General features: G+C 49.1%; 1 non-coding gene and 1 pseudogene across 2 annotated transcripts; both read right to left on the bottom strand.

The window, feature by feature from the left end:
* Nucleotides 1–479: 479 nt before the first annotated feature.
* Nucleotides 480–24,859, bottom strand: LOC144136694 (NADH-ubiquinone oxidoreductase 49 kDa subunit-like; annotated as a pseudogene). Its single transcript, XR_013315659.1, has 12 exons — nucleotides 24,683–24,859; nucleotides 23,269–23,372; nucleotides 17,108–17,217; nucleotides 16,053–16,254; nucleotides 14,374–14,486; nucleotides 12,974–13,220; nucleotides 10,022–10,141; nucleotides 9,080–9,209; nucleotides 8,460–8,555; nucleotides 6,645–6,728; nucleotides 3,877–3,934; nucleotides 480–662 (listed from the first exon to the last, which is right to left on the bottom strand). The product of XR_013315659.1 is annotated as an NADH-ubiquinone oxidoreductase 49 kDa subunit-like (transcript).
* Nucleotides 18,154–18,225, bottom strand: TRNAS-ACU (transfer RNA serine (anticodon ACU)). Its single transcript has one exon. It is a non-coding gene; the product is annotated as a tRNA-Ser (tRNA).
* Nucleotides 24,860–25,385: the final 526 nt, after the last annotated feature.

Genomic DNA, 25,385 nt, shown 5'->3' with positions numbered 1-25,385 from the left:
AAGTATGTGCTCAATTTTCATATCAGACGTTACTATTTACAGACTACTAGTAGTTCCATTGTTAATGGACTGTTGCTATCACAACCACAACTTTCAGTGTAAACTTATTCATACTGAACAGCATTAGAGTAAGCAGTTTTTGGACAGTTCACCAGCAGCATAATGTATTGTAGGAAACTGCCAGGCAAGATGTTGATTTCAAGCATACATTAATTGTAGCAGATCTGAAGGCTGGCTTTTGTTATACCAGACAAGACATGTGGGCATGCATGTTCCTTGTTATACACATTGATGCATTTGTGTGATGCATGATAAGCACCTGTCATGGCAGGATTCTTTACCCATTCTTCTCGAGTACACAACCAATTACAAAACAAAGCAATCTTCATTCTGTGTGTTTGTGTCACATTACTGTCCAGCTTGAGAAACAAGCCAATGTGCTTAGTGTGCTTCCACAGGATAGATTGAAGAGCAGTATATACAAAGGGCTGTGAAAGAAAGTTTTTTGTGGCTGGTGTTTTCTTATATAAAAACTTGACTGAGCTGCATGCACCTACTCCTCTTTATGGCCTGGGGTTGACAGTTTGATGCATTGGCTGCTGTTGAAGTATGCATCTATAAGAATTAGCGGTCGACCTCACCGAAGACAATGTCCAGAGTGCCTGCAAAAAGCATACAATAGAACCTTGTTAATCCAAAGCCCGTCAGACAGCACAAAATATACGAATGAAACGGGTTTTCGAATTATTCGATATCGAAGCATAAGGAGAAAGCAAGCACGAAGCATTCAAATGCGTGCAGCACTTTTATAGTCTCTGCCATTTCATTCAACAGATTTGGTGTCGACATTTAACAGTTAGGTTCTCCTACAGCGGGAGCGCATTTGGACTGCTGGTCACTGCGTGTCACTGCTGCGGGTCACTGAGCGGGACTACATGTACTGCTGGTTGCCCGAAATCCGGCCACGCCGGTTTCGGTGTCCACAGAACATGGTCACGCATCTCTCTTGATGTAAATTGGTTACTGGCATACCGCTTTGCCATTTACAAGTGTTTTCCTACTGCGATGTTCTTGGCGTGCATAAGTGCGGCAGCTGAGGTTGAATGCATCAGGTTATTGGCGCGGCACAGTTCTAAAGCCCGTTTCACATGTTGCGAATTTTGCCGCACCGACAGTGCGAATTCGGTGCCTTTGCTGATGCCGCAGTGCGATTGCTACTCAGTGCTTTCACATGCAACGCAGAACCTGCGAATTCGTTCGATTGTGACGGCACGGTTGCTAGATTCTGCTTATGCAACCTGTGAATAAATGCGGCAGTAATGCAACATGGAATGTGTTTATGTTGTAGTCATGCGCACTTCTAGATACAAGATAACATTTCGTATCTTTTTAGTAAAGTAAACAGTTCTGAATTATTCGAAAAGTATATGATGGCCAAAGCCAAGCCTGGCTGATGCTGGCCAAAACCTAGCCGGACAGGGAGCCAAGCAGAGGATGCTCCCGATTGGTCAGTCGCAGAGCGAACACACCGACTCTGCAAATTAATTCCAATCAGATGGAAATCGTTCGCAAGCCGTCTGCGGCAAGAGTGGCGGCCCTCTCCAGCCGCAGACCGAACGAATTTGCAGTGCCGGACAGTGAAATTCGCAGCATGTGAAAGGAGCCTAATGCACACGTGCATAAGGGCGGCTGTCGGTCCAAAAGGAGCGAGAAGTGTGGGAATGTGCCATTCGGACAGTTCGGGCGTGGCGCAATGTATTTTGAATCAACGAGCTTGGTACGATCTTACGTCTCAGACCATCGGCGAATCGGGGTCAGGCGCCAGCGAATTTTAGAGAATTGCCTTGGCCGGCGTGACGTCACCGTGCTGCGCGGCAAGTCTGAGTACCGCCGGTGTCTTTGTAATGGTGCATGAGGCATTGACGAGCCCGAATTACTGAGGCTTTATTATACTTTTAATTTTGCTTGATCATCATAAACCACCCCTCCCCTGGTCAGCTTCTCCACGCCATGGGCATTCAGTTCCATGCGGTTTTGTTCTTCACGTACCATACTTAGCACAAGCTAGCGAAGTAAAGCTGCATATCACATTTTTTTTGTCAAAGTGAGATGATTTCGGAGTGATTTCATTTCGGCCTCTATCTGCGGTGCCGAATGCACCGTTCGCTAGGGTGCCTCGATGGCCAGCGTGAAGGCGAGCGGACATTCAGGCACCCTACCGTTCGCTAACGACACCCCTGAACTGGGAACAGCACTACCGCAGTCATGGAGGAAACTGTACTATCGCTGGGAAATAAAGGTGGAAGAGAGTGTCACTGCGATTGGTTTTTCAATGAATTTCTTGCTAAAGCCTCCTCCTTCCCCCTTTTTGAAATCTTTCCTCCTGTGCTGGCGTTCAATACTGCACGCCTCTTACGTCCAGCTGTATTCACAAAAAGAAAAAATTGGAGAGGACACTTAGGGCTCGCCTTAATTAGGGTTAATGGTAGTGCCCATATGTGCGGATTTGGTCATTCTCGACTTTACATTCATATATCCCAGGGAGTCCATATTTACATAGCGTAGTGCTGCACCAGTTAAGTGGTGCGCCACTGCCCTGTCTGACGCATTATTTGAAAGAAGGAAACGCGCATTAAAATTAGGTGTCTACAGTCGTTTAACTGCCACGGTGGTCAGTTTGCTCAGAATCTGGTGAGCAGGTTGTGATTACGTCACAAGGTCACGTGACCTATGACGCATCTAGTATTACTTCGCTGGCCAATCGTAACAGTGAACGAAATCAACTTTTTAATGCTTGACCACATTAAACAAGCCAGGTGTCAAAATTATAGAGCTTATATATATATATATTTTCATGTGGTACACATCTTGTTTAGGTAAAAAGAAAGGTTTCTACAATGGACTACTTTTTCGTCATGGAGTTGTGTGGCATTCCTGATTGTGGGTGGAGCTTCACTGCAGACTTAGAGGGGCTGTGAAAGGGGGGTCTCAACAAAGATGCAATACGCCTAGGATGCTAAAGCACGCAGCGTCAAAAATATCCTCCTGCAAAAATTTTTTTTAAAGCGTTTTGTGGAAGCCGAGTTATCTGTAGTCAAAATTTGAATTTCCGTGTCTTCGCGCCTTTTTCCTCGTCACTTTTTGCAGGCTAAATTGTCGGTCAGCCGGCCCCACGCACTCGGCCCCCTCCGCCGGCCGCCGAAGCGCGCGGGAATTCCCCAGGAGGCAGAGCCAACGCCCCCTAAACTGGTTTGGCGTTGGCGGAATTGGCACGGCGAACAAATGATAGCAGCCCGCTGCTGAAGTAACGATCGCCAGATGACGCAATGCGCGCGGATTCGGGCGAATGGCCGGCACCATTGGTCGCTGCGAGGCGCGGAAGCGGGAGTTTTTAAAATTGTATTCTAAAGTATCGGCTCCCTCTTGAGGTCTTGTACGCGGCATGAACGCTCGGTGGCCTGTACTGCACATAATGCAGGCATTTTATAGCCAACCTCAAACGCCCTTTTCAGAGACCCTTTAAGTGGTAAGATGCTGCTGTCCGTCGACCCACAACGGCTGCATACAGAAGGAAATGCCTAGCGCACACTGACGCGCCTCCAACGCGGTTACCGCGCGGTGCATCGCATCAGCCCATTGTTCCGAACGGGCTGTCTCTCTTAATTAGAGCGCCTTGCAAGTCGAACAATTTTCGGTTTGTTTCGAGTTCCAATTACGGAAATCCGGCTGTATATAAAATTTTGTGAGCTTGACATTTTTCTACCATAAAATTTTGCATATTTTTACAGTTATAACATGCTTGACTGCGATGAGGCATATACAGTACCGAAAGGCGCCCTGTTCGAAGATCGGAGCGCAGCGCGGCAGAGAACTCACCGATGATTGCCACGATGTCTGCAAGCATGTGCCTTCTGCCGATGTAGTCCAAGAGGGACTTCGGGAAGGAAGCAAAAAAAGAAAGCAACGGGTGACAGCGTTATTGCATGTATTTCGTGAACCCTGGCCTGGTAATGTCGTAACACACAATAATCTGGCGAACTGGCTTTAAGTGGAGTTAGGTTTTATGCCAGGCCTCAGCTTCCCAAATATAGAATTTCCCTTTCACTGCTAATGGTAGAGTACTAAACCGCATCCCGCTGCGGAAATTATCACGTTAGATTATCTCTCACTTCACAGTGGAGTCATCAAGAGTAGTAGTAACGGTTGTTTTATGAAATATATAAGAGAAATTGGCATCGGCAGCTAACTACTTCACCGAACTGTGGCCGCCTGAACTAAATCCCACGGCTGAAAAAAAAAAGGCTACGCGATAGATTATACGAAGGGCAGATCATGCTAAGAATTGGTAACGAAGAGTACCAGACTAGGAGGAACACAGAGGTAGTATACGAAAGAGCTCCAGGGTGCCCTGCAAAGCGCATCCTTACTGCGAAGGGCGCAGCTGGCGTACCTTTGGTAGTGCAATGGGCACTGCATGCTACGTTGTCCAGAAAAATAATTTGCCTACTTGGAAATTAACAGCAAGTGCGTGAAAACTGTTAATCAGAAATTCGTACAACGCCGAAGTATTTCCCACTTGTAGAGAGCGCGCAGTATTGAAATTGTCTGCAGCGAAAGCTCGTTTGTACATACCGTGCCTGCATTGCAATGCTAATGGCGCGACAAAGATATGGCACAGTCGTTATGTTCGCGGATGAGCGGCGACAAAATTGAGTAGTTCCATGCTCGCGCGCTTTCTTCAGAGAGCGGAAAGCGCGTCCGAATAGGCATGTATACAGGGTACTCAAAATTACGCTTTACATGTTTCTTAAATTTGTACAGGCGCTGAGAGGTACGTGAAATCCACCTCTGCACGTAAGTTATGCGGCCAGGGGGACACAGAGTCGGATGATAGTTGTCACCGCCAGGCACCTAATTAACTAAAACCGATTAATTAACTTTTTAGCGTCTGAATGTAAGCGGACATCAGAATAACGGATTTTTGGGCGTGTTCGCGCATGTTGCAAGAGAACAGCGGTTCAACTAAGACCTCACAAGAAAGAACACGACACATGCGCATGTTTATACTGGGAACAAAGCGGCAGTCATATTCTGTACTATTAAGTTTGGTAGAATGCTCCTAGCACGCGCATGCTCTGAGATAATCGCTTCCAAATGTTCAGCTTCATCCGCGTAATTTCGCATGCAAGGCGGTGACGACTGGCGCGAAACTACTACTGCGTGACGCAGTGTTTCGTCTGCCGGTGGAGCTGATAACTGTGCCCTTCAACTTTCGGCTGTACATCCATCTGTGACGTAAGCAAGATGCGGTGGCGCTCCTGTCGCCGGCAGGGACGGGACGCCTGGGGCAAAGCTGGGAGAAGGATAATATTTAATAACAAAGAAGAAAATCCTCCGGCCAGTGCTCCTCAGTCCAAGAGCCCTATGGCCTCCCCCCCCCCCCCCCCCCCCCCCCCCATCTAGTCCAGTCAGTCAGCTTGAGCTGTTCACCAGCTCGTATGGCCAGAAGGGCTGTCTCCCAGGTGCTTGGGGTGGGTGTGTGAATTAAATGACTCTTCCTACTTTCAGAACTTGTTTTAGGATGAACTTGGTTGTTCTTTACGAAGGGGCGAAATCACAGGTGCACTGTGAATCTGAGAACTGCTTTGAAAACTTCGGCTTCCATGTATTCCTAAGTGCGCTAAGCCTTCTTTTCACTCCCAGGCTAGTCCGGCTGCCACGAACTCCTTCTTTGTTTGTAAACACGCTGTTATTCTACTGAAATGGAAGAAACATTTGACGCAACAGCTGGGTCACGTTAAGGAAAAGTTTCGCGATTACTGCCTTGCATGAGTAATTATGCGGAATAAGTGCTAACTTTGGGAGCGAATGTCTCGGAACACGCATTCTCTGAAATTATTCCACCAAATGGAGTAGTCTCGAAATGCGATCGCCTCTGTGTTTCCAATAGAAAATTCACGCCAGCCGAAGCGGCGAAGAAGTTAATATACTTTAGTTAATTGGGTGCCTGACGGTGACAACCTCTCACGTGTCCCTTTAGCCGCATAGCTTGTATGGGGAGGGTGATTTTACGCTTAGTGCCTAACTTATTATTTATTTATTTTCATTCCCCAGTATATGCATGAAACTGCACGCTAAGGAGCCGGTTCATGAGTAGCGCCCGTGAGACCCGAAGACATCTGATCAAGCCTATACTATCAGCTACAAACGAAACGCGAAGGCGATTGAGAAATGTACCAACCGCCAAATGATAAGATCTTAGCAGGGGGAAGCTCCATACTAGAACAGGTTAACTTCGCTTCGGTGGCGCGGAGACCGTCCTCTGGAAATGTTAATCAACCTTTCTTGTATTTCCTCTTCATGAGCTAATATGTTTGTGTTTTTGTGTTGGCGTTTCAGTTATCTCGTTCGAGCTTCATTTGTTGTTGACAGTAAGTGCATTCTGGTATGAAGCGAATATATTATGTTTGGTCTACAGGCTACAGCCAACAGGGTTCGTTTTATTATCGCAGCATTTGCTGATATCTTTCATAATGGCGGAGCAACCTCTGAAAGCATACATTCGTGGCCCGGCTGACGCCAACCTATGCGATTACTACATGTATGTGAAAGCTCTATTAAGCGACCAGCCCTTCGGCACTCACCAGATGGGCGAAGCCGGGAGCCTTGATCTTGCAACGATATGGGCGGCTCGTACCGTCGGACACCATGTACAGCCCGAACTCGCCCTGCGGGCGAGTCTCCGGTATTTTCCACTATTTTTTACAGTGACAGTGTTTAGCAGCATAATGGAGGCGTTCACCAATGTCGTAATATGGCGTAACTGAAAACTCCTGCGCAAAACTGGCTGCCCAGGTGGAGCTAAGATTTAGGCCCACCTAATAACCCATTTGCAGTTTCGAGAAACAAACGAGCACCCTCGTATGTAGATGTTGTAGAAATCATTAATTGCTGAGGACACACAATTCATGTCATTTATTTTATGAATTTTTTGGTTAGTTCGTTCTCGGCGCATTTTGATTTCGTTTCTTGCTGAGCTATAGCCAATGTGTATCAAGCGCACTAGCCGCGGTGGCTTAATGGCTTTGGCGTAAGGCTCCAAAGGCCGCCAGATCGAATCCCGGCTGCGGAGGCCGCGTATCGATGGAGGTGAAATACTAAAACGCCCGTGTACGTTTTACGCACGTTGAAGAACGGCTGATATTCAGTTAATCCATAGCCCTCACCGTGCATCTCATAACCTCACAGTTCGGGTACATCATAGTTCCGGGACGTCATGCACCACACCGCTTCTAGACATTGCATTTCCTATAGTATGATATGGCATGGCATGGCTTGACGTAGCGCGCGCCGCGGTGCGGTGCGATGCGATGTGGTACAGTATGGTGTCGTATCACACAATGTCCTGATGCGTTTGCTTGCGTCCATTTGCAACTCATGAAATATGCTGCTATCACCATCATCACCACCGCCACCACCACCAGCCTGACTATGCCCACTGCACAAAAGCCCCCACCATGTCTCCCCAATTAATCCGGCCCTGTGCCAGCTGCGACCACCTTATCCCCGCAAACTTCCCAATCTACAAAAGCGAGTTGAGGGGTTGGTTGGCTCTGCATGGCGAATATAGTACAGCGCTAGGCACAAGACAAGGAACAGAAACACGGCGCCCGTGTGTTTTTCACTCTTTCTGTCCCTTGTCTTGTGCCTATAGCGCTGAATATTCAGCATTCCTCATCTCATCCGCCCACCTAAATTTCTGCCGCCCCTTGCAACGCTTGACTTTTCATGGAACCCAGTCCGTTACCTCTAACGATCATCAGCTATCTTGCCTTCGCATTACATGTCCTGCCCATGACCATTTCACCTTTTATGACCATTTACCCACTATGCTCTTTCCCTTTCCCTTAAAGTTGCAGCTATCATTTTTCTTTCCGTACGTAGCTCGCTGCGTTGTCTTCAACTTAAGTTAAACAGTTTTCGTTAGCCTCCACGTTTCTGCCCCATAGGTGAGTAACTATAAAACTACGATACTACGACACAACTCAAGAAAGAAGCGGCAAATGCCTCTCACGCCCAATAGCGTCGATCTATCGTCATGACGTTGTGGTCAATCATCTTGCACCTGCCCCATGGCATTGCAGTCGGCTGGCAGGCACAGGGGCACTGACCACGGAATAACTGCGATGTGATGACAATAAATCGACGCCATTAGCCGCGGAGGGCCGCCTTTGTGGGGCATTTGCCGCCTCCTTCTTGAGCTGTATCCGACTGCATTATTTTCATAATTTTTTGCGCTACTGCATGCTAGCGGTCTAAAACGCACGTTAGTATTTTATCCTTTTAATTACTACTACTACTATTACTGTTGGAGAGCCTGCCACGCGTTTTTCTGTCAGCACGAATACAGACAGCCGTGGACTTGCACCGATTTGCGAGCTCAGCTTTTTAACACGTGCCTTTGGCGCTTCGACGGCCGTGTACGTAGCACCGGGAGGAACCTGGTATCCCTCCGAGAACAGCTTGAAGTGATGGATCAGGGCCTCCATTGAAGTCTGCGGACCAAAATGGATGAGGGACATGCAAGGCTTATTTCAACTGCTTAAAAAAAATATTACGGGAAGATCAGACATCTGATGCGACATTTCTGCGAAAGCAGTTGGATTTACCCTCAATAATTACTTCACACCGAGGCTTCACACAAACGACAGAATTTTCCTGGTCGCTCGCCCATCCTATATATAAGGTGTGCACCAGGAGTAAAAGGCGCACCGGGGGGGGGGGGGGGGGGCGTACGAGGGGAACGAAGACGGAGAGCACGGACGACACCGACTACGACGTTATTTCGGCGAACATATATTACTATAATTAACACAGCTGCGCTGTAGAAGCAAAACTGGACAACAGCGGATGATTTTCAGGTGACGCGTTCGCGTCCACCTGTCTTGCAGGTATTGTACTCGACTCTATACTTTTGCGCGTTGCATAACCTACATGCGGCTAGGTATTGTTTTGCACGCAGGGCATTGCGACGTTCGGGAGTTCTATAGAAGTTTGACGCCAGCTGTACAGACCATACCTTCATCTCTTCCCTAGACGGCGGCACGACTTTGTGGTCGTCAGTCTTGACGGGACCAGTGGGCATCCTGTCTAATGCCTGGTATATGATGCGCAGGCTCTGTCTCATCTCCTCCATCCGGCACAGGTACCTGCGAAGCATTGAGGTAACGCGTCGGGCTGCACTGCAGGCTCATTTATTGGTCCGGCATAGGATCAGTGCCATATTTATTATTTTATAGAGTGAAACTATATCTCTACGTGAGCGCCTGCCTAAACTGCACGTCACTATACGACAACCCCGGGCTGTCAGTATGACCGAATGAACTCACCGATTTCTTAAGAGCATTAATCATCTTGCTAACATGTAAAAAGGCACAGTGGGTATGTTAAAAAAAATGGCGACAGTCTCTTGTCTAAATAAGTTTCCTCAATCTAGGACACCTTTGTAATAAGTAGGAATACGTGTCATATTCTCTCCCTGCGCGGGCAGGCGATATATGATTCAGCCCTAAATCAGTTAAATGGCCGGAGGACACGACTGAAAATTTCAGAACAGTGGGAATGGCAGCAGCATACAGTAAAGGATCTCCGACTGCCTTTATATACCGTCGTCTCTTCGCTTAAAAGCGACACATGCAGCCAGCTCCATTCCAAGGACATTGCATTCCGCAATCATGTGCACAGGGTGTGCCTCCAGAAACTGAAATTTGTTATAGGTTGTGCAACCCAGAAACACAAAATCGGCCAGTCTCTTGACCGGGGCATCGGCATTTAATGTGTCGCTGATACATTGGGTCGGCACGTACAGCCTTTGTCGAAATTAAAGAGCCCAAAAGGCTCGTTTCTTAGCCGTGTGATGAGGCTCTTGTAGCATCCGTGTGGAAGTCCTAACTTTCGGAGGCTCTTTACTTTTGACAAAGACTGTACGTTTGCTGCGTGGGAGGGGCACGCGACAACGTACCTGTCATAGCAGTCTCCCTTGAGGCCGACGGGAACGTCGAAATCGAACTCCTCGTAGGAGTCGTACGGCTGCGCCTTCCGCAGGTCCCACTTGATGCCTGAGCCACGGAGCATCACGCCGCTGTGGGAGCGCAAAGGCGACCAGAAAACTATCGGAGAGTATCCCGATTCCTCTCCGGCAAGGAAAAATGAAATTAACGGAAGCCGGTAGACTTTCAACCCGGGCCGTAACAAAAGTCGCGAGCGACAACCGTGACATATGCTCCATCAACTGGTCGACAAGGCTTCCACACAACGGCGAACGTCGCGGGCATCTGATGACTCGGAAGAAGCTACCTTTTCGCTCGGGTTCAACTTCGGCTTCAAAGCGGGACACTGGGACTACTTAATCTAATTATTTTTCTTAGTCTAAATTTATTCTCTGGTTTATTCTGGCTATGTGGACGTTTGTCCGGCGTCACGTGACGTTTGTCACGTGACGCCTGCTCCACGGGCCAATGGTGGGTCGTGTGAAACCAACGTTAACCACAGACGAGGTGAACCCCCCCAGTGGGTTGTCCCCATAACAGCTTATGTCTCTCTATAATCTTTCCCTGCTGGACGCAGATTTGCCCAACAGAGGTACAGGGACAGCTTTGCTTTTTCACCAGCTTGCCTTCTCTGCAGAGCCCTGCTCAAAAAGCACGTTAAATTCACGGCGGACTCAAGTCCCGTCCGCATATAGATGGAGGACACTGCAAACGCGCCAGTGTGATGCGATTTCGCTGCGAGTCGAAAGAAGCCCGCAGCTATCCGAACATAGCGTACCCGGAACCAGTGTTGCCGAATCGTGGAGATTTCCGATATCGTGGGAAAATCAAGCCACTGAGGGAAAAGGGGAATTTTGTTTAATAGCCCATTGAAAACGCGGGAAATTTTGGTTTCGCTAAAGAGCGGTGTGCTTTCTCGGGAAAATGTGCAGAGATGAAGGGAAAATCCTGTTATCATGGCGGCCTGACTAGTGTCGCGAGAAGAAATTTGGCTTGATGTTTCCCTTCAATTTGCTACCTAGCCTTGGATACAGAGCCCTGGCCCATTCAGGTTCATTCAGGCTTCGAGTGCTGCGTCCTGGATTTCTTCCCGCTGTAGTGGCAGTGACCCTTCCATTAATTGCTTCCTACCACTCCCAGCTCTATAGTCACACAATCTCCTCATGTACGCATGTTGTTGTAAAGGGAAGTCCAGAAAATTTCTACGGTCTATACAGGAGAGGCTATAGAAAGGAAATGGAAGTAGCCGAGCTGGTAACCGTCCAATGCAAAAACTAATAAAAACATAAAAACAAAGTGGTGATTGACGATGATGTGATCAAGAACAATCCAGTCCTGATGTTAATTATTAATGGGCTTTGTATTTATTTTATTTCTCTCATTCTTATATTTATTACCTTGGCTGTATTCACTCTAAGATTACTATCCTTTGAACAAAATTATCATTGTGGGAAAAAATGGGAAATTTTTAGCCGACAACTGGAAAAACCAACTGGCCAATGCGGCAACACTGCCCGGAACTCTTCCACTTTACCGCGTGCCGCGCCACATCACAGACAAGCAGCTCTGGCGCGAAAAAATTGACTCACTGAGTGCAACCAACTAAATGCATGCAGCGAAGAGTGGAAAAGCGTCGATACAGGCTTACAGCGCACATTTTAAGGTCCTTCGTTTTCGGGTTTTATTATTTTTTTACAAATTCGAGGGACAAAATGGGGCGATAGTTTTTCAGCTCAAATTTGGGTAAAAAATCCGGTTATTCAGCAACACGTTCCATAATTCGGGCTTTTTCATTTTAAGCAGTAAAAGACGTTTTGCTGTAAGCTCTCGTTTTTTTGTCAGCGAGTTAGGACGCCCTATATTTCTGCTCATTATTTAAACAAAAAAACATGAAAATGGCAGCTTGCACTTAAAACCATTTATTAAATCAGATTTTTATCTTCATCTTCTACACTTATTTTGTCGAGTAAATTACCAATGTCGTACGCAGCACTTCCGCGCCCGTGCAAGACATGCCTTCCTTTGTACACTGCGAAAACAATCATTCAACAACACTGCGGCCATTTTGAACGCGCGAGAGCCTTGAAGCAGGACATAGCGTGAATTGCGCTTCACACAGCGATACAATTCAGACATCTAGTCAGTACCTGTGTTTTGGGCCTCTTGCTTCTGAAGGCGTACTTTTCAAACTTGTCCTCAAATTAAACTGCAACGTGAATAACAATCGTTAAAAGAGGTTTTAAGATCACCACTCGACCAAAAACACACCATTGGAATAAGCACACCATCTCTGTTAAATTTTATATGCGATGCTTTCAGCTTTGTGCTCTGGGATACGTATACAGTCGTGAGCAATATGAAAGGGAACAACTGCGAATTTTCTTATTTCTCCACTAAATTTGAGGACGACTGTTGGATATAATACGTCGAGAGGAAAACTAGTTAGAAAAAAAATCGTGCTTGTCCCAAATAATTGAGAATTAAACATATACGAAGTCTCAAACTTTGTTCATTCATACTGCTTACGACTGTACGTTCTGTAAAGACACATCTTAGGATGGAAATCGGGTTTAACACGGTTTTTAATAAATCTTAACGGGGACGCAAGAATAAGGGAAAAATCGAGTTTTACCGAAAACGAAGAGCCTACGTATATAATGTGCAATCGCAGCCACGGTGATTGCAGCTTCGAGCGCGGCAGCGCCCACACAGTCTTGGGTTGGAAGAAAATGGATGTTCATTGCATTTTTTTTTTTGTGGTTGACAGAGCGTTTCAGTTTTGAACTCTGCTTCTCTGCTAATCCACGCAAATGCACTGTCCACAAGTGTGCGATGTTTTGGGGAGGGGGGGGGGGGGGGGGGGGGGGGGGGGGGGGGGGGGGGGGAGGGGGGGGGTCTTTAGCCGTGCGACCCATGCAGCTGACCTGCAGCCCCAGTCGAGCGCGTCCTCGGCACTGATGACGCCAATGTCCACGGTGCGTTGCTTCCAGATGCGGTTGGCGGTGAGCAGGTCTTCGACCTCGTCCAGCCGCTCGCCGAACTTGCTGGCCCAGTCGTAGATGTCGTCCATCAGGGCCTATTGGCAAGTCCTGGGACACACCTCCCGGCCGCACGTAGGCTGCATGCATGCGGCGCCGCTCCCGCTCACAGCCGCTCGTAGAACTCCATCAGCTGCGCCACAGATGAGTGGAATTGATTGATTGATTGATTGATTGCTATAAACTTTATGAAGCGAAAAGTTTCACTACGCTAGGTAAAGCAGGTCGTCGCGTAGGCCGGACAATGATCTTGAACGGACATTCAGCCCAACCACCTTAGCCGCGTGTGACCATATGTGGTACAATTATGGTGTCGAACCCTTAATTTGACCTTGACCCATGACCTTTAGATGACCATTGACCTTCGATATTGGGTGACCTTAAGGTTGACCTTTGACCTCAAGAACATCCGATGGGGTGATGTGAAGCCACGTGATGACATCCGATGGGGTGTCGTAAGACCATGTGATTCCACGTCATAGCCACCGTGGTCGTGTGAGTATATATAGAACGGATGTCGCGAGCGTGTAGAGGAGCTGCTGCCATGGACCGAGCCTCAGACGCTTAGCAAGGCGTCCTTGCTTTTTCGCTGGAATTCCAGGGTTAGCCAAGTTAAGCAACTGCCAACTTTTATTCCACCAGATAAAGGAGGCGGCGCGGAGTAGGGGGCCTCCGCGCCGGAGGCCTGAGAGATGGGGGCCGAGGCCTCCGCGGCTAAAAGCAGGGCGTAGAGGTGTCTTGATCTCTCGCGGCTTTCTTCCGCCAGGTGGAGGACCTGGCGCTTAAGAGCAGGAACCTCGCTCCGCATCAGGGCTTCCCAGGCTTCTCTACGTCCGATATTCTTTTTAGCCCCTGGGGAGCTAGAACATTTCCAAATTATGTGGTCGAGGCCTGGTCCTTCTCGTCCCACAGTTTTTTTTTTTCAGTTATCATCTTGCCTATCCCCCGGTTGGACATGGTGTGCCCAGACCGGGTTATGTAGTTGCCAACCTGCAGGCGTTGCCGTGCAACCGCCTCTCTGTTGTTCTAGGTTTTGTCCGGTGTTGACACCAGCCTTCTGCTTAATCTACAATTTTCTTCACAATTTCTGTATAGTTTTGCAAACGCTCGTCCATGCCCCAGCTGTCGGACGGCTCCACGGTCACCCGGAAGTAGAGAGCTCGGGCTAACTCGCGGGGCCGCCTCGTTGCCGAGGACGGAATTGCGTGAGGTATACATTCATTGCCACTCTAATGCATAGCGAAACAAATGCGCACAACGACAGCAAGAGGAAATTGCTCAGGTACCTTTTCTCGTTCTTCGAAAAGCCAGAAGAAAGGTGTGAGGCCGCCGATGTCGAGACAGTGAGTTCCGATAGACAGGATGTGGTTGAGTATCCTCGTGATTTCTCCAAAGAGAACTGCGAAAATCAAGATGCTAACTATATAGTATCATGCTAACTATAGTAATCTGGTTCAAGTAATTTATAATAACCAACTTTTTTGTTAGGCACTTGGTTGTAAACAGAGATTGGTAGCGGGCCGCTACTAGTACAATAAGTTTTTTTTTGTTATTTCGAAAACACGATTACCCTCCGCGCTGTCAGTCAACAAATTTAGGCCATTTTGAGGAAAATCTATCTTTGGCGAGCGAAAAACCGTGCACAAAAGAAACTTCACTCCGTGGCACACGTGTCACGTGATCTCTCTCTCTCTCACTCTCGTTTGCGCTGCAGCAGCGTACAGCTCTGGTGGGTCAGAGGAGGTTACGCGCCTCGGAATGATATGCGCTGCGGTGTTGTTTTGCGTTCTCCAAAGATTTGCGAATTTCGAAAGCGCGCGTATTTTGGCGTGATATGACCGAAATTTGTTGACTGAGAGCGCAGAGGGTAATGGCATTTTTGAATCCAAACACCGACATTGCTATTATTAACGACGCGCTACAATATTCAGTTGCACTTAGGCATCTAACTGCAATGGTTTAAACTTTACCATCAGAAATTAACCGTCTCAATAGTTCACATGATTTACCTTTAGTCTGATGTCCGCCGGCACTGATGTTTACATATATACCGCAGAAGACATCTTTTATATCTCAACAAGCCTAATTTTAATAATCGGTAGCAGCCTTTCCCGAAACACCTGGTACATTTTTGACCAATGCGTGCACAGGCATGAAAACTGAGAACCACAATCGACCGCTGCACTCGTTTTTAGAGTATTGCTTTGCTGATGGGCACATGGTATTAGAAACCAGGACGTCCGTCGCAAAACTGTAGAACTTAAATGGTGAGTTCAAGTCAAGTTTCCCAGACATGCTTGCACTGATCCCAAAACGCTACATAATCGATACAACCTATAGATTACGCCGGTATGTATGAAACAGTCATTACGGGGTCGACTAAGTTCAAACGCCGCTCTGCTATCGTGCGAGTGGCTTGCGCAGCTACGAAAAATCTCCAACAAAACGGACACAACAAGGAATAAAACGCAGCACAACGTTACGCGACTAAAGTGTGCAGTCATGGACAAAAGTTTGCGGGGTGCGGATTCGCGGGAAAAAGTTTTCTGTGTTGTCTCGTTAGCCAGTGAACTGAACTTCTGGTCAGAAGATGGAGCACGCATTCTCCCTGGTGCTTCTATTTCAGCGCGAAAACACTACTTAACACGGTCCAAACCAAGAATCTTTGTGAAGCTCGGGCTAGTTCGGGAGCGCCGCGCCAGCTGTAGCCAATGGGAGGAGGGCGGCGCGCCAGCTGCGGCCGAGTGGAGAGGGGGTGTGACGATACAGATGCCAGAAAGGAGGGGTGAAGGGTGAACACATGTTTTTGCGCGTCTACTCGGTTTAACTACGTTAATACCCTACCACTTTTTTTCGTTGGTCTGCTTTGCAATGCCGGAGAGAAATAAATATTTTGCGTATAACCCGCATCCCGCAAACTTTTGTCCATGACTGTATAGGTACTGCAACGCTGGTTCGCACGCACCCCGTATGTACTTGGCGCGCTTGGGGATGTCTATGTTGAGGAGCTTTTCGACGGCAAGTGAGTAGCACTGTTCGTTGGCCATCATGGAGACGTAGTCCAGGCGGTCCATGTAGGGCAGTGCCTGTGTGTACGTCTTGTACTCCATCAGCTTCTCCGTGCCGCGGTGTAGCAGACCGATGTGCGGGTCCGCTCGCACCACAGTCTGCGACGAGAGGCGCAAGTAGGGGCAACGATATTTTCCGTGTAGTGGTCATCGGATATTCGCCAACATAAACGGTCAAGCATCCGGGCAAGCGATAAGCACCTACATCTTCGCGCACTGAGGCATCTAGATGGGAATGCCTTGTTTCGGAGGCAGCAGCGTGAGTCCAGAGATACCGAGTTGAAAATCTCCAATGGATTGTTTGATACGGGCAGAGGCAGGGGAAGATTTATAGACCTTTTCAGAAAGTCGTCGAAGGACGCCGGCATACTGGGCATTTTCCTGTACTCGTAGAACAAAAGATAGGGATTTTAGGATTTTACAGGCCTTTAACGTCCCAAAGCAACTTAGGCTATGAGGGACGCCATAGTGGAGGGCTCCGGGAATTTCGTCCATCTGGGGTTCTTTAACGTGCACTGCACGGACCTCTAGCATTTCGCATCCATCAAGGATCGAGGATGAGAGGGTTGAGGATTAAGCTCCCCGCGCTCTTCCCACAGCAAACCAAACCGGTTACTTCTAGGGTCGTGAAAAGGTCTATATGTAGCGCTCAGGGGCGGGTGAGAGGAAGTTTCTGCATGCACAATTGATTTCTTGTTTTACTTAGCCCAAAAAGATGGGCTCTACCAGTTTTCTCACAGAAAATATTTTCTCGCCGATGTCTGGGAGCGGGGTAAATCCGCACCGGGATACACACGATGTACTTTACAGTCGTCAGTTCAACCATAGTCCTTTAATGCTTGGTATAACACGGGGCGTAATTCACTGCGTCCGATTTTGTCGTAATCGTGGTCCACCGCGCTGATTCAAATTTTCCGCGCAGCACATCCAGGTGGGGCGCGTACGTGCTTACCTCACCTTCGAGCTCGAGCACAAGTCTGAGCACGCCGTGGGCAGCCGGGTGCTGCGGTCCGAAGTTGATCTGCATGTTCCTCACCTGCTTCTCCGTCCGCTCGAAGTATTCTGCGTAACAAGTTGCGCCGGTACTGGACAACGAATGCAGGAATTGCCGAGCCCTCGTGGCCCAAAGACATCCTCCAAGATTCCAAAGGACACATGCCCAACTCTCCGCCCACGTGATTGCTAGGAGAAAATGTCATTGCGTGTGTCTCCTCCCCTTCCTTCTTAAAACCTTTCCGGACTCGGAAAACGAACAGTTGAAAGTAAGCGCTCGTCCTGGTCGTGCTTTGATTTCGTCTCTTTTTCAGTGTTGGCGCAAAAAGTCAGTGTTAAGGCGTCTTAGCGTTTTTGCTGCGTTTTTATGGAGGAAAAACGCTAAGGAGCCCGTGTGCTGTGCGATGTCAGTGCACGTTAAAGATCCCCAGGTGGTCGAAATTATTCCGGAGCCCTCCACTACGGCACCTCTTTCTTCCTTTCTTCTTTCACTCCATCCTTTATCCCTTCCCTTACGGCGCGGTTGAGGTGTCCGCCGATATATGAGACAGATACTGCGCCATTTCCTTTCCACACAAAAACCAGTTATTATTATTCAGTGTTAGCGCCGCCCGATACAACATGAAGTATACCAACAAGCCCCATTATTTGGGTCTTTCATCGTGGCCCGGGAAACGTGTCACGTACAAAGTACTCGCCTTTGTCTACGTTTGTTCGCGCGGTTCAAAAATTACGGGGAGCACTTAACACTATTCATGTGCTTTAATAATAATAATAATTGGTTTTGGGGGAAAGGAAATGGCGCAGTATCTGTCTCATATATCGTTGGACACCTGAACCGCGCCGTAAGGGAAGGGACAAAGGAGGGAGCGAAAGAAGAAAGGAAGAATGAGGTCCCGTAGTGGAGGGCTCCGGAATAATTTCGACCACCTGGGGATCTTTAACGTGCACTGACATCGCACAGCACACGGGCGCCTTAGCGTTTTCCCTCCATAAAAACGCAGCCGCCGCGGCCGGGTTCGAACCCGGGAACTCCGGATCAGTAGTCGAGCGCCCTAACCACTGAGCCACCGCGGCGGGGATGTGCTTTGAATGCGAAACCCCTTTTATTTTTATTTCCCTTTAATTTCTTTTCAATTCTCCCTTTCCTTTCTAATGACAAACACCTGCCCATTAGCATACAGTCGTAAGGGAACGCATATACTGGGTTCACCTTTGCTCGCCAAGAGGCAACGCGGTTTTGTGGCCTATGGGTTGTGTGCTCGCCTCGCAATCTGGACGCCTTTGGTACAATTTCCCGCACCTTCGAAAGAAATCCTATTTTAGTGCGCTAGCTATCATAGTGGCCATTCCCTGCATTTAGCCGTTGTTCGTTTGTCTCTGCCTGAAGCCTGTTTTGTGGCAGGGTGCTCACCGGCCCAGGTGTATATATATATATATATATATATATATATATATATATATATATATATATATATATATTGTAGTGTGGTAATCTTCATCGATATAACCACTGACATGCGTCGCGTGCTGCCGCTCTCAAGGACGAAGAAGTTGTTCGCTGCCTTGCTCTTTCGCCACGCCTGACGCTTCGCTGCGAGTCTCCCCTGAGCGGCTGGAATCATCTGGGTTCACCGAATAAACACACCCCTACAATTGGTGGAGGTGCTGGGTACGTTCCCGTCCACCCTGGAACTAAGAAGCCGCACGTTACCCTCTGCTTCCAGCATGCCGGATGACACTGCCACGACATCGTCGCCCCTCCCAACCACCGTGCTGTGTTCTGGAGCTCTACGGCAGCGTGATCCGTGCTTCTTCAGTGGCACAGCCGACCAGGACGTCGACGATTGGTTGGCGGCATATGAGCGCGTCAGTAGCTACAACAGATGGGACGACGCTATCAAGCTAAGCAATGTAATCTTTTATCTGACTGACGTGGCGAACCTCTGGTTTCGCAACCATGAGGCAGACCTGCCATCTTGGTCTGCATTTAAAAAGAATTTTGCAGAAGTGTTCGGCCGCCCTGCAGTTCGCAAGCTCCGGGCAGAACAACGCTTGCGTGAGCGCACTCAGCAAGTCGATGAGTCGTTCACTAGTTATATAGAGGACATCGTGGACCTATGCAAGCGTTGTCGATCCGCTAATGACTGAAGCGGATAAGATCGAGAACATCATGAAAGGCATCTCTGACGACGCGTGCCAAATGCTCTGGGTAAAAAATCCTGCCACGGTGAGTGACGTGATCAAGCTTTGCCAGAGCTACGACGTGCTTCGTAAGAAGCGCGCTTCTACCCGGCGGTCCGGTGTTAGAGACGACGCCATCTCTACACTTGCGCTGGGCGGTTCTACCCCATCAGAGGACAGCCCTTTACTTCAGCAAATCAAAGCCTTCGTTCGAGAAGAGGTCGCCCGCCAGCTATCGCTGGTCCCTCAGTTACAGGATAGTGGCCGCCTTGTTCCTGACATGGCTCCGTCTTTGGCCCCTACCATACGGCGTGCCGTTCAAGATCACATCGCTGACGTTCTTCCTCCCAGCTCCATGCTCCCGCCCAGCCCTGTGCTGCCGCCCAGCCCCGTGCCAGCGCAAGTAACGGCACCACTGACTTACGCCCAAGTTGCGGCCAGGCAGCTCATGCCATCAGCATCTCTTTCCTACCAGGCCGCTCCTTCCAACCTTCCTTCGCCTTTGCCTGGGTCTGCATTCCATGTCCCTATTCCAAGGGTACGCCAACGCCCTACGAACCCTTGGCGTACCGCGGACAACCGACCAATCTGCTACTCTTGCGGGCTGCCGGGCCATGTCGCACGCCTTTGCCGCCAACGCCTTCCACCTTCTCGACCTGAACTATGGAACTACTCCTACAATACAGACCAGCCCTCGCCGAGAAATCCGCCCAGTTCCGAATTTGTATCTCGTGACAATCAAACGTACACAGCTCGCCGATCACCTTCCCCTCGTCGCCGTTCCCCGTCCCCACTCCGACGTTCTACCGGCACCGTTGAGGGAAACTAACAGTCGCAGTTCCCGGGGCAAGAACTGCGCTTGGTTCGAACTCTTCAAGTCCTCGGTGTTCTCCCACTAACGTAATTCAAGTGTTTGTCGCCTTGGACTGTTTACAGGGAGCCGAGTATTTCTCCTCTTTGGATTTGCGCTCCGGCTACTGGCAGGTACCGATGGCTGATAATGACCGCTCGAAAACTGCCTTTATAACACCGGATGGATTATACGAGTTCAACGTTATGCCCTTTGGCCTCTGCAATGCCCCGGCTACTTTCGAGCGCCTGATGGACACTGTTCTTCGTGGACTCAAGTGGCAGACCTGTCTTTGTTATCTGGACGACATCGTAGTTTTTTCTGCCGACTTTTCTTCTCACCTTCTCCGCCTAAAGGATGTCCTCACGTGTCTCGCCGGCGCTGGGCTTCAGTTGAATTTGAAGAAGTGCCACTTTGCCGCTCGAAAACTCACAATTTTAGGCCACGTAGTTTCTAAGGACGGCATTCTTCCCGACCCCACCAAACTTCGCGCAGTTGCAGAGTTCCCGAAGCCAACCTCCCTGAAGCAGCTTCGGAGCTTTATCGGCCTCTGCTCCTACTTTCGACGTTTCATCTTGAACTTCGCCTCTATCATCGCTCCTCTGACCCAGCTCCTTGCCGGCAGCTCCGACCTTTCCGCCTGGACTCCAGCCTGCGATAAAGCCTTTGACACTTTACGCCGCCTTTTGGTTTCGCCGCCCATTCTACGCCACTTTGATCCGGCTGCGCCTACGGAGATCCACACTGATGCCAGCGGTATTGGGCTTGGTGCCGTCCTTACCCAACGTAAGCCTGGTTACAGCGAGTATGTTGTGGCATACGCCAGCCGAACATTGACAAAGGCAGAATCTAATTATTCAGTCACAGAAAGGGAATGTTTGGCCATTATTTGGGCTATCGGAAAATTTCGTCCTTATGTGTATGGTCGACCGTTTTACGTTGTGACCGATCACCACGCTTTGTGCTGGCTTGCCTCTCTGAAAGACCCATCCGGTCGCCTTGCTCGCTGGGCTCTTCGTCTCCAGGAGTTTGACATTCATGTCATTTATCGATCAGGGCTGAAGCATACGGACGCGGATGCTCTTTCCCGCTCGCCATTGCCTAGAGATAATTCGTCTGACCACGTCTGTGCCTACGATATGTCGACTCTTACAACTATCGACATGGCTACCGAGCAGCGGAATGACCCCTGGATCAATGCACTTTTGAATTTTCTCTCAAGTCCTACTCCCGGTCATTCCTCCAAAGCGCTCGTCCGCCAAGCACACCACTTCTCCATTCGTGACGGTCTTCTCTATCGCCGCAATTATTTGCTTGATGGACGGAAGTGGCTTCTAGTCATCCCGCGTCATCTCCGCGCCGACATTTGTGCTGCGTACCATGGTGACCCACAATGTGCTCACGGTGGCGTATTGAAAACCTACACACGCCTACGTCTGCGATTTTACTGGCGTGGAATGTACCGCTTCGTAAGACATTTCGTGCGCGCTTGCGAATCTTGTCAACGCCGAAAAACTCCTCAGAAGTCCTCTGTTTCGTTGCAGCCGTTACCCTGCCCTGCTCGTCCGTTTGACCGCGTTGGCATAGATCTCTATGGCCCTCTTCCGACTACTCCTGCTGGAAACCGGTGGATTATTGCGGCAGTAGACCATCTGACTCGCTACACTGAAACATCACCGTTACCCTCTGCCTCTGCAAGAGACGTTGCTTTGTTCATTCTCAACAACTTGATTCTTCGCCACGGGACTCCGAAGGAACTGCTCAGTGACCGCGGACGCGTTTTCTTGTGCGACGCTCTCGAGGCCCTACTGAAAGAATGTCGCATCATTCATCGCACCGCTACTTCTTACCACCCTCAGACGAATGGCCTGACAGAACGCTTCAACCGTACTCTGAGTGACATGCTGGCCATGTACGTCAACGACGCTCATTCCAACTGGGACCACGTTCTTCCCTTCGTAACCTACGCGTACAACACTGCGATACAGACCACCACTGGATTCTCTCCCTTTTTTCTTCTTTACGGGCGCGAGCCAACCTGCACAATGGACGCGCTTTTTCCCTACCGCCCTGATGTTTCTGAATCGACGCCACTCTCGGACGCCGCCCAGTATGCAGAAGAATGCCGTCAGCTCGCTCGTTCGCTCACAAAGGAAAATCAATGGCAACAAAAACACCATCGTGACACTGGTGAGGCGCCTTCATATGCGCCCAACTCCCTGGTGTGGCTCTGGGTTCCTGCCACAACCGCCGGCCTGTCAAAGAAGCTTCTTGCTCGGTATCACGGTCCATACCGAGTGCTTCAAAAAACATCTCCTGTGAACTACGTAGTTGAGCCCGTTACGCCATCTGCGGACTTGCGTCGCCGTGGACGCGAAATAGTTCATGTGGACCGAATCAAGCCCTACTACGATCCGTCTGTCCTTTCGGCACCATGAGTCGCCAGGATGGCTCCTTCTCTGCCCGGGGGGGAAACTGTAGTGTGGTAATCTTCATCGATATAACCACTGACATGCGTCGCGTGCTGCCGCTCTCAAGGACGAAGAAGTTGTTCGCTGCCTTGCTCTTTCGCCACGCCTGACGCTTCGCTGCGAGTCTCCCCTGAGCGGCTGGAATCATCTGGGTTCACCGAATAAACACACCCCTACAATATATATATATATATATATATATATATTGGGGGGGAACTGAAATGGCGCTGCATCTGTCTCATATATCGTTGGACACCTGAACCGCGCCGTAAGGGAAGGGATAGAGGAGGGAGTGCAAGAAGGAAGAGAGAGGTGCCGTAGTGGAGGGCTCCGGAATAATTTCGACCACCTGGGGATCTTTAACGTGCACTGACATCGCACAGCACACGGGCGCCTTAGCGTTTTTCCTCCATAAAAACGCAGCCGCCGCGGTCGGGTTCGAACCCGGGAACTCCAGATCACTAGCCAAGCGCCCTAACCACTAGCCATAAAAATAGGGTTTGTGAGGTAAAGAGAAGTGTTCTGTGGCTTGCTAATACCTATGTTGTTATGCATCAAAAAACAGGCTAATCATGATATCCAGTAAAGCTAACTCTCTGGAAGTGCAATACTTGCCATTCGGCGGAAGCGGCTTCATTGTGCTCGAGATTTCGTCTGGTACAAACACGACGCCTTTCATGTCGTTGACGAAATCAAGGTCGGGGCTCCACCTGGCACCCCTGCATACAACCAGTGCCGAGCGCTAACTTGTATATTGCCGCGAAACTTTGTAGTGTTTGTTCATTCTTCAAAGCTGCCGGCACGCCGCTTTATCGCTTTATTTGTAGACGCGACCAGATTTATCTCAATTGACTGCATCCAGGCTGAACCAATTGTTCCACAATGTTGAAACTTTGCACGCGTATCTCGAAAGTTCGCTATCCGCTTTAAATTGGGTGCTGCTGAGAGCGGCAGGCACGATAGTCTGTTCGACGACCGCCGAGCACGCTTAAAGTTGTTGCTACGCCGCCGCCGAGTCATTCATTTCTTTAATGACGGAAGTCAGCCATAAAGAGTTTCGTTTGAAAGTCATTTTCGCTGTCTTCCTGCTCGCTGGACTGTCGTCAGCCCTACGTGGCAATATGTTACATATAGAGTTACAGAAATTCACAGCAACTGCAACCCAGACAGCAAATTCAATGGTAAATTATTTAGCGGTCATAGAGTACCACGTTTTGATAATGTATATTTATTTATGGGGGTTTTACGTCTCAAAGCGACTCCGGCTATCAGGGACGCCGTAGTAAAGGGCTCCGGAAATTTCGATCACCAAACTCTATGGAGATATTTAATTATAATGTATACAGTGACATTGCACAGAACACGGGCTTCTAGAGTTTCGTCTCCAGTAATGTTTTACGCTTAAAACATGAAACCAATGTTTGGTGTCACTCCTTCAAATCTAAGATATCGGAAAACCATGCCATTTTCCCCATTGCCTTCCACTTTTGCACGACACCCGCCGAAACATGTGGTACGTATTGGGGGTGCACGGGTCCCGCTTACTGACGCTCCCGGCGCCATCTTATGCCAAGTTCGATGCCATACCTCTCTGCCAACGTCTGCCGACAGCTTCGAGGGCTGTGCAATTCTTGTGCGACTCTCGTGTGGTACGGTGAGATCGGCATGGGGATCGAGGCCCGCAACGTCAAATATATGCCGGTCGCGTCCTTAACCCCCGGACGAATTAAATGATATTTAATTCTGCGGGTGACTTAAACGTCTCGCTTACTGCATTTAATTATGGCTAGTGAGCGAACGTGCAAAGCTGGCATCGATCTTTATGAAGAGCAATTCGGCATCATATATGCCAGCCAACACTTAACCTCTCCCCCACTTCAGTGCCACCGTTTCTGGTGTGTGAGCGAGTCCATAGCAGCAATCTGATTAGAAACCCGCATAAAACACATGACAGCTAACGAACTTGACAGATTCTCACATCTCGGGTGCATCCAACACGACCGGCACCTCCTCAGCGCCGTACCCTTACCTGGCGCTACAGAAGATCGTTCCTGAACAGCGCCGAAACACTGCGGAGCGTAAAGATTTTACGGTGGTCCCCAGCAGCCAGGCCATTGTGAGAAGAGGCTGGATGCAGCGTTCTTCTTCTTCTTACACTTCGCGCTGGCGCTCGCTGATGTCTTGGTAAGCCTGCATGGCTGTATGGCGCGCGGGTGGCAAAACTGCGGGTTCACGATAAGCACGCCGCCGTGCCTTACGCGCAGCAGCAACACACACACACACAAAGAAAAAAAATTACACGGTTCACACACCGAGAAGCAAAACAATTAGCAGAATGAAATTTTCTGAAAAGCTGTAGACTGTGTTTGTCAGAAATGAAAATTGAGCAGCCTGTTTGTCCTACTACAGCCAAGTGCAAGTTACTCAGTAGGACCTTTCTGCATGGGCCTGTGCACAGGCTCAGCACACCAAGTTGCTGAACAATTATTCTCACTTTAAAATGCCTCGGCCATGACAGGAAACAGAAGCAGCGAAATTAAAAATAAATGTCGCTCTTGCCTCAGAGACAGACGCCAATACAATATGCTAGGCCCATTTTCACTGCACCGCCCAATGCCTCACATAACCAAGTAGCATACCACGTGCATCCTCATTATGGCAGCTGCATGCATAAAAACAATGGATGGAACAGGTGGCAAGAAGAATAGACAAAACACTTAAGAATTTGCTCA

The sequence above is a fragment of the Amblyomma americanum genome, chromosome 6 (genome assembly GCF_052857255.1).
Source record: "Amblyomma americanum isolate KBUSLIRL-KWMA chromosome 6, ASM5285725v1, whole genome shotgun sequence".
Classification (NCBI taxonomy): domain Eukaryota; kingdom Metazoa; phylum Arthropoda; class Arachnida; order Ixodida; family Ixodidae; genus Amblyomma; species Amblyomma americanum.
This window is presented reverse-complemented; position numbering and strand designations above follow the sequence as displayed.